Source organism: Oncorhynchus mykiss, chromosome 6, assembly GCF_057628025.1.
Source record: "Oncorhynchus mykiss isolate SJ-2025 chromosome 6, ASM5762802v1, whole genome shotgun sequence".
Taxonomy (NCBI): Eukaryota; Metazoa; Chordata; class Actinopteri; order Salmoniformes; family Salmonidae; genus Oncorhynchus; species Oncorhynchus mykiss.
Window position 1 is genome coordinate 3,496,570 of NC_143027.1, and position 13,546 is coordinate 3,510,115.

Genomic DNA, 13,546 nt, shown 5'->3' on the forward strand with positions numbered 1-13,546 from the left:
GCTCAGGACAGACGGGAGACTCTGGCGGCTCAGGACAGACGGGAGACTCTGGCGGCTCAGGACAGACCTGGAGACTCTGGCGGCTCAGGACAGACCTGGAGACTCTGGCGGCTCTTGACAGACGGGAGACTCTGGCGGCTCTTGACAGACGGGAGACTCTGGCGGCTCTGGACAGACGGGAGACTCTGGCGGCTCTGGACAGACGGGAGACTCTGGCAGCTCTGGACAGACGGGAGACTCTGGCGGCTCTGGACAGACGGGAGACTCTGGGGGCTAAGGACAGACGGGAGACTCTGGGGGCTAAGGACAGACGGGAGACTCTGGCGGCTCTGGACAGACGGCAGACTCTGGCGGCTCTGGACAGACGGCAGACTCTAGCGGCTCTGGACAGACGGCAGACTCTGGCGGCTCTGGAGAGACGGGAGCACCTGTAGGCAAAAGACGGAGAGACAGCCTGGTGCGGAGGGCTGGTGCGTGGAGGTGGCACTGGATAGACCGGACCGTGAAGGCGCACTGGAGATCTTGAGAGCAGGGCTGGCACCATCCGCCCTGGCTGGATCTTCACCCTAGCCCGGCAGATGTGGGGAGCTGGGATGTAGCGCACCGGGCTAAGCACGCGTACTGGGGACACCGTGCGTTCCACCGCATACACGGTGCCTGACCAGTCCAATGCCCGCCACGGTTAGCACGGCTAGGAGTGCTGTAGCTCTGAGCTGGCACAGGACGTGCAGGGCTAGGGAGGTGCACAGGAGGCCTGGTGCGTGAGGCTGGCACAGTCCTCACCAGACGAATGGCACGCACCTCAGGACGAGTATGGAGAGCTGACCCAGGTGACATCAACTCCCCGACACGCTCCGTCGGGCGGATGTCGTGCCTCATGCACCAACACAGCACCTCCCTCATAACTTTCTCCTCCAATTTCCCAATTAACTCCTTCACTGTCTCTGCTTCGCTCACCTCCAACACCGCCCTGACCGCCTCTGGTTCCCTCCTTGGCTCCTTACGGTAAACAGGGGGAGTTGGCTCAGGTCTGACTCCTGACTCTGCCACACTCTCCCTGTGCCTCCTCCCAAGAAATGTTTGGGGCTGCCTCTTGGGCTTCCAGCCGCACTACCGTGCTAGCTCCTCGTAATGCCGCCTCTCTGCTTTCGCTGCCTCCAGCTCTGCTTTGGGGCTGCAATATTCCCCTGGCTGCTCCCAGGGTCCTTTGCCATCCAAAATCTCCTCCCATGTCCAGGAGTCTTGTGATGCTGGCCGCTGCTGCTGCCCGTTACCACGCCGCTTGGTCCTTGGTTGGTGGGTGATTCTGTCACGATCGTCATCCTCCTCGTCGTGAATTTAATAAACAGCGAACACTAGAACAAACTATACAAAACAATAAACGAATAACGACCGTAAAGCTATAATAAGAACTGTGCTGACACAAGCAACTAACATAGACAATCACCCACAACGACAAAACAGGCTACCTAAATATGGTTCCCAATCAGAGACAACGACTAACACCTGCCTCTGATTGAGAACCATATCAGTCCAAACACAGAAACAGACAAACTAGACAACCAACATAGAATGCCCACTCAGATCACACCATGACCAAACAATAGAAACATACAAAGCAAACTATGGTCAGGGCGTGACAACCTCCCATTGCCCAGAGAGAAACCAATTAACCAAATAGCCTATACAGATGGAGGTTCAGTGAAACACAATCACATGGATTGATTATCAGGCAAGTCAGTGAAGTCGCAGTCTTTTGGTAAGGAGGAGGCCTATAGGACCGTGAGTGAAGAGCAAAATAATTCACTTGTTAATTAAACTACGTAACATGGCAAAATGTTATATTTAAATGAATCAACTAGACAAGATGATCAGGTGAGCAGCACTCACCTTAACATAACTAACATTTACTCCAGCCTAATTGTAGCCGAACCAATATCCAAATAGAGATTCATTTGAAAACAAAAGAAAATGCGACAGTTGTCTGAAAGCAGCATGTCCCAGTCAAAACGATCCTGAACTTAACCAATTGACCACACGCGGGTAGGCTATCACTTAAAATGTATTGCAAAGATTGGATGTTTTTTGGGTGTCTCAGTAAGCAACAATTTGAAACATGCCTTCAATTGCCTACTTTATTCCAATATGTTTTGTCATTCAGTGATGTTTATCCCCACGGTAATTCATCATGGTTCCATCCAGTTATGCTTTAAGAAAACATGCTTAGTGACGGGCCACGCAAAGAGATGGGCGAAGTGTCACGCCTCGTAAAGTTTACAACTGCCAGGTGGAGAGTGAGGTGGTGCTGCCTAGCCACCAACAAGAGTTTAAGAGAGTAGTGTGTGCCAATGTCGCCTCAGCATTATGGCTATGTTTCATACTAAACCGTAGGCAGAACTTTACCCAAACGATTACTAGGTTGTTTGGCGGAAACACAAGTTTTGGTTTTGATACCGGCAGTACCATTCAGACATAAAGAAAAAGTGGAAAGAAATTGACAGTATGGTTAAGATACCGGTATGGTAAAGTTGGCAGTATGGTAAAGTTGACAGTAAGGTAAAGTTGACAGTTTGGTAAAGTTGACAGTATGGTATAGATACTGGTATGGTAAAGTTGCCAGTATGGTAAAGTTGCCGGTATGGTATAGATACCGGTATGGTAAAGTTGCCGGTATGGTATTGTGATGGTATGGTAAAGTTGACAGAAAAACATCTTAGTATGAAATTAACTTATTTGCTACCCAGAAATAATTTTATTTTGATATAGAAATGGCAGCATTGGGCCTTTAAAAACCTTCCGAAGTCAGTGCAAAGAGACGAACAGACAGACAGACAGACAGACAGACAGACAGACAGACAGACAGACAGACAGACAGACAGACAGACCTTCCATTATACACCACATCCATTACATTCTCTATTTCACCTCACTTCACACTGCCTCTTCCACTTATGTGACAATGTTGTTCACTGACTACAGCTCAGCGTTCAACACCATAGTGCCCACAAAGCTCACCTTCCGCTGCAGCTGGATCCTGGACTTCCTTACGGACCGCCCCCAGGTGGTGAAGGTAGGCAAGAACACATCCGCCACGCTGACCCTCAACACAGGGGCCCCTCAGGGTTGCGTGCTTAGTCCCCCCCCTGTTCACCCACGACTGCGTGGCCAAGCACGACTCCAACAGCCTATAGGGAGGAGGTCAACGTCAGCAAGACAAAGGAGCTGAATGTGGACTACAGGAAATGGAGGTCCGAGCACGACCCCATTCACATCGAAGGGGTTTGTTGTAGAGAAAGGTCAAGAGCTTCAAGTTTCTCGGTGTCACGACATCACTACGGCATTAACATGGTCCACACACACATTCACACAAATGTGAAGAAGGCACAACAACGCCTCTTACGCCTCTTTCCCCTCAGGAGGCTGAAAAGATTTGGCATTGGCCCCTCAGTTCCTCCAAAGAGTTCTACAGCTGCACCATCGAGAGCATCTTGACTGGCTGAATCACCACCTGGTATGGCAACTGAACGGCATCCGAGAAGAAAAAGAAACGCACACCTATTTAGACGAGGTGCTGGCTAGAGGTGCTGGCTAGAGGTGCTGGCTAGAGGTGCTGGCTAGAGGTGCTGGCTAGCGGAGTAGAAAACTTGAAAATAAAAGAGAGCCGCACACTCTAGGAGCTGGGAGATGGAGATGGAGATGCAAAAATGTTATTAACCAACGTTACGACAGCCAAGCTGTCTTCATCAGGGTGTAATGATCGGCATCCAGTAGTGTGTACGGCCCAGTACATCACTGGGGCCAAGCTTCCTGCCACCCAGGACCTCTATACCAGGCAGTGAAGCCCTAAGCATTGCCAAAGACTCCGGCCACCAAAGTCATGGACTGTTCTCTCTGTTACCGCATGGCAAGTGGTACCGATGCACCAACTCTGGAATCAGCTTCTAACCTCAAGCCATAAGACTGCTAAATAGTTTGTCCAGCTAAGTAATGGATAACTATATGGAGCAAACACTGCTCCTACTATTTATTATCTGTCCTGATGCCTAGTCACTTTACCTTTATGTACATATCTACCTCAATGACCTCGTACCCCTGTACATAGCCGCGATACTTGTACCCCGTGGATATAGCCAAGTTATCGTCACTCATTGTGTATTTATTCCTTGTGTTATTATTTTTCTCTCTACATTGTTGGGAAAGGCCAACAAGTAAGCAATTCACTTGTTAGTCTACACCTGTTGTTTGTGAAGCATGTGATGAATACAATTTGATTTTGGTTTGAAGTTGGCTACTGTTATTGACACCTGAGTGAGACAAGGTAACAGCTGAGGCCAAAGACAGACACAAGTCAGAGAAGATGCTGTGGTCATATGGCGGAGAGGACTAAGTAAGTGAGAATGTACCGTTGTTGGCTGCCACTGTTGTAATTTGGCTTGGCTTCTCCGACCATGGCCAGTCCTTCTCATGTATAGCATACAGCCCATACATCGATAGCAGCCATTACAATTTGACTTGTGTTATTGGCTTCCATGGCTTCTCCGACCGTGGCTATTCCTTCAATATTGACCTGTTGCTATAGCCAGGCAGAACTGACAGATGACCCAGATTGATTTTTAGCTAGTTTAAGTTTTTTTTTCTGAAACTGATATTCAACGCAGACCACCATGGGAATGGGCCTCACTCACACATGCAAACACACACCATGGGGACAGGCCCTCAGTTCTCTGATCAATGTTACGGGTGCCTGTGAAGTCCAAGAGAATCAAGATAACACTCTGTACTTGGAGTGTCCAAACACACACACACACACACACACACACACACACACACACACACACACAGGAAAAAGTGCTTGTGCATCTAATTTCTCCTGAGACCCTGATCTAGTCAAGGTCGAAGCAAACCTATACCAATACTGCCATCGTCTGGCAACTTTATGTACTTCACATGGACAGTGAATATTAGAGTAGGCCTAATTTTATTCTTTGTAAATGACAGGAAAATATTCGATAACAGTAAATATCTTTCATCTGACAAGCAACACAAAACATACTGATCATGGACCTTGATAATAACGCAAGAGACATCTTATAAATAGTATCATAGCTTCTATAGTAGCTAAAGCAAATTTTATGTAAAAAAAAACATGATTTATTATATATATTTGTTTTAAAAACTTGAGCTAAGGATATGCCTTTTTTGGGGGGGGGGGGGGGGGACTTGGGACAGGCCTCTACTTCCCTAAACTCTGTGTACCAATCTGTAACCAACATCTTGATCAACTCGAAATATATCAACAGAAGTGTCTGAATATCTTATGAGAATTTGACAGTTGGAATGGTTGGTTCTAGAACATTAACTTTATATACTAATGTGCCAGTCACTCCGTACCCGGCCTAGACTAATCATGCTATGTACAATTTCATAAAACAGTTTATGGAAATTGTTTTTTAAATGCAGTAATAGTAATATTTTTGTCATTTTGACTTTTGATCAAATACCACCACCGACTCTTTTTCGCTGCCATATTAACGTTAATGCGCCAATTGAAACTCAACGAGAAAAGAGTTGATCGTTTTATTAACGTTTTATTTAAAAAAGTATGGATTTCAGCAAACAAAGAAAGGCACGCAGCTAGAGAAAGACAAACGCTGCATGGTAAGGGTTTAAGAATTTGTTAAGTTTTGTTTTAAGAGCCCCGACCCTTGTTCTGAACGTTAAAAGATTTGCAGGTTTGGTTCTTGGAAACAATATTTAATATTTAATGTGAGCATGAAATTATTTACGAAAAAAAAAAAAGCAAAGTTAAATTACTACACACCTATAAAGAGTTAGGATTCCCACACGGCCATATTTCCATTTTACAGCGCATGTTGACGTAAGACAGAAGAAGGACAGATGAGGAGAGAGGCGGACCTGTCCTAATTAGCGCTCTGCGTCACCTGTGTGTAAACACAAGACGGATGTCACAGACGTGTTGTCAGTGGAAACATACTGCCGGGTACAACTGTGTTAAAACCTGTTAAAACCGTGCAGTAAGTGTATATTTTGCTACCGTGAAATCATTTTGGTGTGATATGGAAGTAGAGGGTTTTATGTTTCTAGAACCATACCCGCAATGGAGAATCGGTTCACGTTTAGATGGAGTACTTGGCTCTTTTGGCACCCAGAGCCGATTCACATTGAAACGGGACATGTAAAGGTCCTTGGACGAAAAGTAACTTTAGACTCATTTACTCCGTTATTGAGCTTGTCTCTGTTCGACTCCATGCCTGTGATTTGCATGTGATTTGCATGTGATTTACATGTTATTTGCATGTGATTTACATCATGGACTTGGGTGTAGTCAGCAATCTCAGTGTTTGTTTATACAAATCCACAGGTTTATTGCTTTGAAAGCTATACCACTCCGGTTTATTCTGTGATTGTTTGGAGATATGTAGATGGTGGCCCAAACCCCTATCCTCCAGTAACCTCAGGGTAATTGTTTTGGTGGTCCCGAACCCCTCTATCCTCCAGTAACCCCAGGGCAATTGTTTTGGTGGTCCCAAACCCCTATCCTCCAGTAACCCCAGGGCAATTGTTTTGGTGGTCCCAAACCCCTATCCTCCAGTAACCCCAGGGTAATTGTTTTGGTGGTCCCAAACCCCTATCCTCCAGTAAGGTCATTGTTTTTCAATTGTGCATGTTTGTATTTCAGTTCATATTTATTGTTTATTCGTAAATGCAGTGTTCACATTTACAAGAAGTGTTGGTCGTGGTCTCTTGGTTTTTCTCTTCTGTGGTTTTGGCTTTCTGTGTGAACTCGGTCAGTTGTCTCACTGAAAAAAACGGCAGCATGATAGAGCCTAGTTCTACTTTCCATGGACTGTTGAGTTAGTGGTAACCTAGTTCTACTTGTTATGGACTATTGAGTTAGTGGTTACCTAGTTCTACTTGTTATGGACTATTGAGTTAGTGGTTACCTAGTTCTACTTGTTATGGACTATTGAGTTAGTGGTTACCTAGTTCTACTTTCTATGGACTGTTGAGTTAGTGGTTACCTAGTTCTACTTGTTATGGACTGTTGAGTTAGTGGTTACCTAGTTCTACTTGTTATTGAGTTAGTGGTTACCTAATTCTACTTGTTATGGACTATTGAGTTAGTGGTTACCTATTTCTACTTGTTATGGACTATTGAGTTAGTGGTTGCAATGCTGATACTTCACCCCCTGACAGCACACTTGTGTGTTTATAGACAGCAATATGACAAGAACGGGACAGAGAATATTGGCCTGTTATTTACATGAAAAATTAAAAGTTTATATAGGCAATTATTTAATAGCTGTGAAAATAAACCAGAACAGTATCTACATAATGTGGTTAAACGTTACCATAAGGATGTACACTAATCATGTATACTTGATCACTACTTGATATATATTTACTTAATAACTGTGATAGTGACACTACTTTAGGGCATACTCAGTGTGCCCATGTACATCGATTGAATCCTCCACTCATCATGAACAGTTGATTTGGTTTCTAATCGAGGAACCAACTGTTTCTTCTCCAGTAAAACTCTACCCTCACATCTGTCACCGAGCCGGTCGATAGATCAACGGTGGCCAGGAGGCTCAACATGGTGGGAAAGCAACGTCTGTCTGTCTGTCTGTCTGTCTGTCTGTCTGTCTGTCTGTCTGTGTGTCTGTGTCTCTCTGTGTGTCTCTCTCTGTCTCGCTCTGTCTCTCTCTCGCTCTCGCTCGCTCTCTCTCTCATATAAAAAAATAAATGGCTCCATGCAGGTGGTGTCACGGAATTCTAAGAGTGGCAGTGTGCCCTCTCCGACCACAACTGGTGCAGGAGGAGGCTCCTCCTCCGGTCGCCCTAGATGCAGCACCCCCTAACTCCATGGGTGTTGGAGCGGGAGTGCTGGGAGGTGGAACAAACAGGACCTGCTCTGGATGCCCACTAGCAGGTTGTCTAGCCGGATTGACATGTTGATGAGTTCGTCCAGAGTCACGACAGGCTAGCTCCCTGCGGACGTTCTCCCGACCTATAACGGTCCATCGGGGACCCTGTCATTCCACCCGGCGGCCAGGGTCCAAAACTCCAGCGTAAAGTCCTGCCTAAAGGTGGAACAGCCGTTCACTCACCGGTGGTGGGTGGTCGAACACAGCCCGGAAACGGCGGGTGAACTCAGGGTAGTGGTCCCTCGCTGAGTCTGGACCCTCCCAGACCACGTTGGCCCACTCCAGGCCTCTGCCCGTTAGGCAGGAGGCTCACACTCTCCTCTCCCGAGGGAGTCGGGCGAACGGTAGCCAGGTAAACCTCTAGCTGGAGCAAGAACCCCTTGAACCTCCCTCGGGATCGGTGGCAGCTAGTAGACCGGTGACGATGACCACCGAGGGAGAGGAGCCGCCCGAACGGGGAGAGGAGCCGCCCGAACGGGGAGAGGAGACAGTAAGTTAGGTGATGTCCTTCCCTCTCCCATCCAGGTGGGGGTAATGTCAGTAAGTCAGGTGGTTTCCTTCCCTCTAACCTCTCCCATCCAGGTGGGGGTTAACAGTCAGTAAGTCAGGTGATGTCCTTCCCTCTAACCTCTCCCATCCAGGTGGGGGTAATGTCAGTAAGTCAGGTGATGTCCTTCCCTCTAACATCTCCAATCCAGGTGGGGGTAATGTCAGTAAGTCAGGTGATGTCCTTCCCTCTAACCTCTCCCATCCAGGTGGGGTTAACAGTCAGTAAGTCAGGTGATGTCCTTCCCTCTAACCTCTCCCATCCAGGTGGGGTTAACAGTCAGTAAGTCAGGTGATGTCCTTCCCTCTAACCTCTCCCATCCAGGTGGGGGTTAACAGTCAGTAAGTCAGGTGATGTCCTTCCCTCTAACATCTCCCATCCAGGTGGGGTTAACAGTCACTAAGTCAGGTGATGTCCTTCCCTCTAACCTCTCCCATCCAGGTGGGGGTAATGTCAGTAAGTCAGGTGATGTCCTTCCCTCTCCCATCCAGGTTGGGGGTAATGTCAGTAAGTCAGGTGATGTTCTTCCCTCTAACCTCTCCGATCCAGGTGGGGTTAACAGTCAGTAAGTCAGGTGATGTTCTTCCCTCTAACCTCTCCCATCCAGGTGGGGTTAACAGTCACTAAGTCAGGTGATGTCCTTACTCCTCCCATCCAGGGTTGACAGGTGGGGGTAATGTCAGTAAGTCAGGTGATGTCTTTCCCTCTAACATCTCCCATCCAGGTGGGGGTAATGTCAGTAAGTCAGGTGATGTCCTTCCCTCTAACCTCTCCCATCCAGGTGGGGTTAACAGTCAGTAAGTCAGGTTATGTCCTTCCCTCTAACCTCTCCCATCCAGGTGGGGGTAATGTCAGTAAATCAGGTGTTGTCCTTCCCCCTCCCATCCAGAGTTAACAGGTGTCGGTAATGTCAGTAAGTCAGGTGATGTCCTTCCCCCTCCCATCCAGGTGGGGGTAATGTCATTGTGTCAGGGGAGACAGCAGATGTACCTGTGGGGGTGATTGTGGGCAGTGTGATTGGAGGTCTGCTCTTACTGGCTCTGTTGGTGGGGCTGCTGTGGAAGGTGAGGATCGGGGCCCGTATTCACAGTCTTGGAGTAGGAGTGCTGATGTAGGATCAGTTTGGCCTTTTAGATCATAATGAATATGACTATATGGACGGGGAGGACCTGATCCTAGATCATAATGAATATGACTATATGGACAGGGGGAGGACCTGATCCTAGATCATAATGAATATGACTATATGGACAGGGAGGACCTGATCCTAGATCATAATGAATAAGATGATATGGACAGGGAGGACCTGATCCTAGATCATAATGAATATGACTATATGGACAGGGAGGACCTGATCCTAGATCATAATGAATATGACTATATGGACAGAGAGGACCTGATCCTAGATCATAATGAATATGACTATATGGACAGGGAGGACCTGATCCTAGATCATAATGAATATGACTATATGGACAGGGGGAGGACCAGATCCTAGATCATAATGAATATGACTATATGGACAGGGAGGACCTGATCCTAGATCATAATGAATATGACTATATGGACAGGGGGAGGACCTGATCCTAGATCATAATGAATATGACTATATGGACAGGGAGGACCTGATCATAATGAATATGACTATATGGACAGAGAGGACCTGATCCTAGATCATAATGAATATGACTATATGGACAGGGAGGACCTGATCCTAGATCATAATGAATATGACTATATGGACAGGGAGGACCTGATCCTAGATCGTAATGAATATGACTATATGGACAGGGAGGACCTGATCCTAGATCATAATGAATATGACTATATGGACAGAGAGGACCTGATCCTAGATCATAATGAATATGACTATATGGACAGGGGGAGGACCAGATCCTAGATCATAATGAATATGACTATATGGACAGGGAGGACCTGATCATAATGAATATGACTATATGGACAGAGAGGACCTGATCCTAGATCATAATGAATATGACTATATGGACAGGGGGAGGACCAGATCCTAGATCATAATGAATATGACTATATGGACAGGGAGGACCTGATCATAATGAATATGACTATATGGACAGAGAGGACCTGATCCTAGATCATAATGAATATGACTATATGGACAGGGAGGACCTGATCCTAGATCATAATGAATATGACTATATGGACAGGGAGGACCTGATCATAATGAATATGACTATATGGACAGAGAGGACCTGATCCTAGATCATAATGAATATGACTATATGGACAGGGAGGACCTGATCCTAGATCATAATGAATATGACTATATGGACAGGGAGGACCTGATCCTAGATCATAATGAATATGACTATATGGACAGGGAGGACCTGATCCTAGATCATAATGAATATGACTATATGGACAGGGGGAGGACCTGATCCTAGATCATAATGAATATGACTATATGGACGGGGAGGACCTGATCCTAGATCATAATGAATATGACTATATGGACAGGGGGAGGACCAGATCCTAGATCATAATGAATATGACTATATGGACAGGGAGGACCTGATCATAATGAATATGACTATATGGACAGAGAGGACCTGATCCTAGATCATAATGAATATGACTATATGGACAGGGAGGACCTGATCCTAGATCATAATGAATATGACTATATGGACAGGGAGGACCTGATCATAATGAATATGACTATATGGACAGGGAGGACCTGATCCTAGATCATAATGAATATGACTATATGGACAGGGGGAGGACCTGATCCTAGATCATAATGAATATGACTATATGGACGGGGAGGACCTGATCCTAGATCATAATGAATATGACTATATGGACAGGGGGAGGACCTGATCCTAGATCATAATGAATATGACTATATGGACGGGGAGGACCTGATCCTAGATCATAATGAATATGAATATATGGACAGGGAGGACCTGATCCTAGATCATAATGAATATGACTATATGGACAGGGAGGACCAGATCCTAGATCATAATGAATATGACTATATGGACGGGGAGGACCTGATCATAATGAATATGACTATATGGACAGGGAGGACCAGATCCTAGATCATAATGAATATGACTATATGGACGGGGAGGACCTGATCATAATGAATATGACTATATGGACAGGGAGGACCAGATCCTAGATCATAATGAATATGACTATATGGACGGGGAGGACCTGATCATAATGAATATGACTATATGGACAGGGAGGACCAGATCCTAGATCATAATGAATATGAATATATGGACAGGGAGGACCTGATCCTAGATCATAATGAATATGACTATATGGACAGGGAGGACCAGATCCTAGATCATAATGAATATGAATATATGGACAGGGAGGACCTGATCCTAGATCATAATGAATATGACTATATGGACAGGGAGGACCTGATCCTAGATAAGCTTGTCTACTCTGGTAATGATGTATAGTATAGGTGATGTGTATATGATGTCTTTTTCATAGGATGTAATAGAGATATTGATCAAAAGGACTTAGGACTGAGGATATTGATTACTGTGTTCTGCCACAATCAGAATGTTAAAGAAAGTCTGTGATTTTCCTTTTTAGTTTGTTTTTTCTTTAGTTAATGAGATTGTGTACTTTAACCTTTTCTAAAGATAAAATATATGTATACAGTGGGCAAAAAAGTATTTAGTCAGCCACCAATTGTGCAAGTTCTCCCACTTAAAAAGATGAGAGAGGCCTGTAATTTTCATCATAGGTACACTTCAACTATGACAGACAAAATGAGATGAAAAAAATCCAGAAAATCACATTGTAGGATTTTTACTGAATTTATTTGCAAATTGTGGTTTTACCAACTTCTGTATTTAATTACTAAACATTTTACCAACTTCTGTATTTAATTACCAAACATTTTACCAACTTCTGTATTTAATTACCAAACATTTTACCAACTTCTGTATTTAATTACCAAACATTTTACCAACTTCTGTATTTAATTACCTAACATTTTACCATCTTTATTTAATTACCAAACATTTTACCAACTTCTGTATTTAATTACCTAACAATTTACATACAGTTCAAATCAAAATCAAATGCTATTGGTCACATACACGTGGTTAACAGATGCTATTGGTCACATACACGTGGTTAACAGATGCTATTGGTCACATACACGTGGTTAACAGATGCTATTGTGGATGTAGCGAAATGCTTGTGCTTCTAGTACCCGACAGTGCAGCAATATCTAACAATTTCACAACATAATTTCACACAAATGTAAGTAAAGGAAGGGAATTAATAATATATAAATATATGGAGGATCAATGTCAGAGCGGTATAGACTAAGATACAGTAGAAAGTATAGAATACAGTATATAGATATGAGATGAGTAATGCAAGATATGTAAACATTATTAAAGTGACTAGTGATGATTTCATTGGCCTTTCTGTGCTAGTGATGGCTGTTTAACAGTCTGATGGCCTTGAGATAGAAGCTGTTTTTCGGTCTCTCGGTCCCTGCTTTGATGCACCTGTACTGACCTCTGATAGCGGGGTGAACAGGAAGTGGCTCGGGTGGTTGTTGTTGATTATCTTTTTGGCCTTCCTGTGACATCGGCTGCTGTTGGTTACTCTTATACCATAGTAATTGAGTTGATTGTTTTTTCTTATTAAATTATTGATTTCCATATCATTAAAAAGGCATCCAAACTTAAGCTAAAAGCACAATTTCTGTAATTACTGATAACTAGGCGGAGACTAAATAAGGACATAGTTGGCCGAGGTGGTCGTTTTTGACAACCAGGTTTCAACATCATATTAGGTACAATATAGCAAAGCGTTTGCGCTCTTAGACGGCTGCCCAAGTATGGACGCATTGGGTGTGTGTGTGTGTGTGTGTGTGTGTGTGTCTGTGAAAAAAGCTCAGTGAACAGAAACAAATGGTTAGAAGTTGTAGGAGTTATGTTGTCAACATCACACTTTAACCCGATTTCCATGATTATAACATCGTTATGTTTCGCTCGCCAATCAAGTAGGCACAACTCAA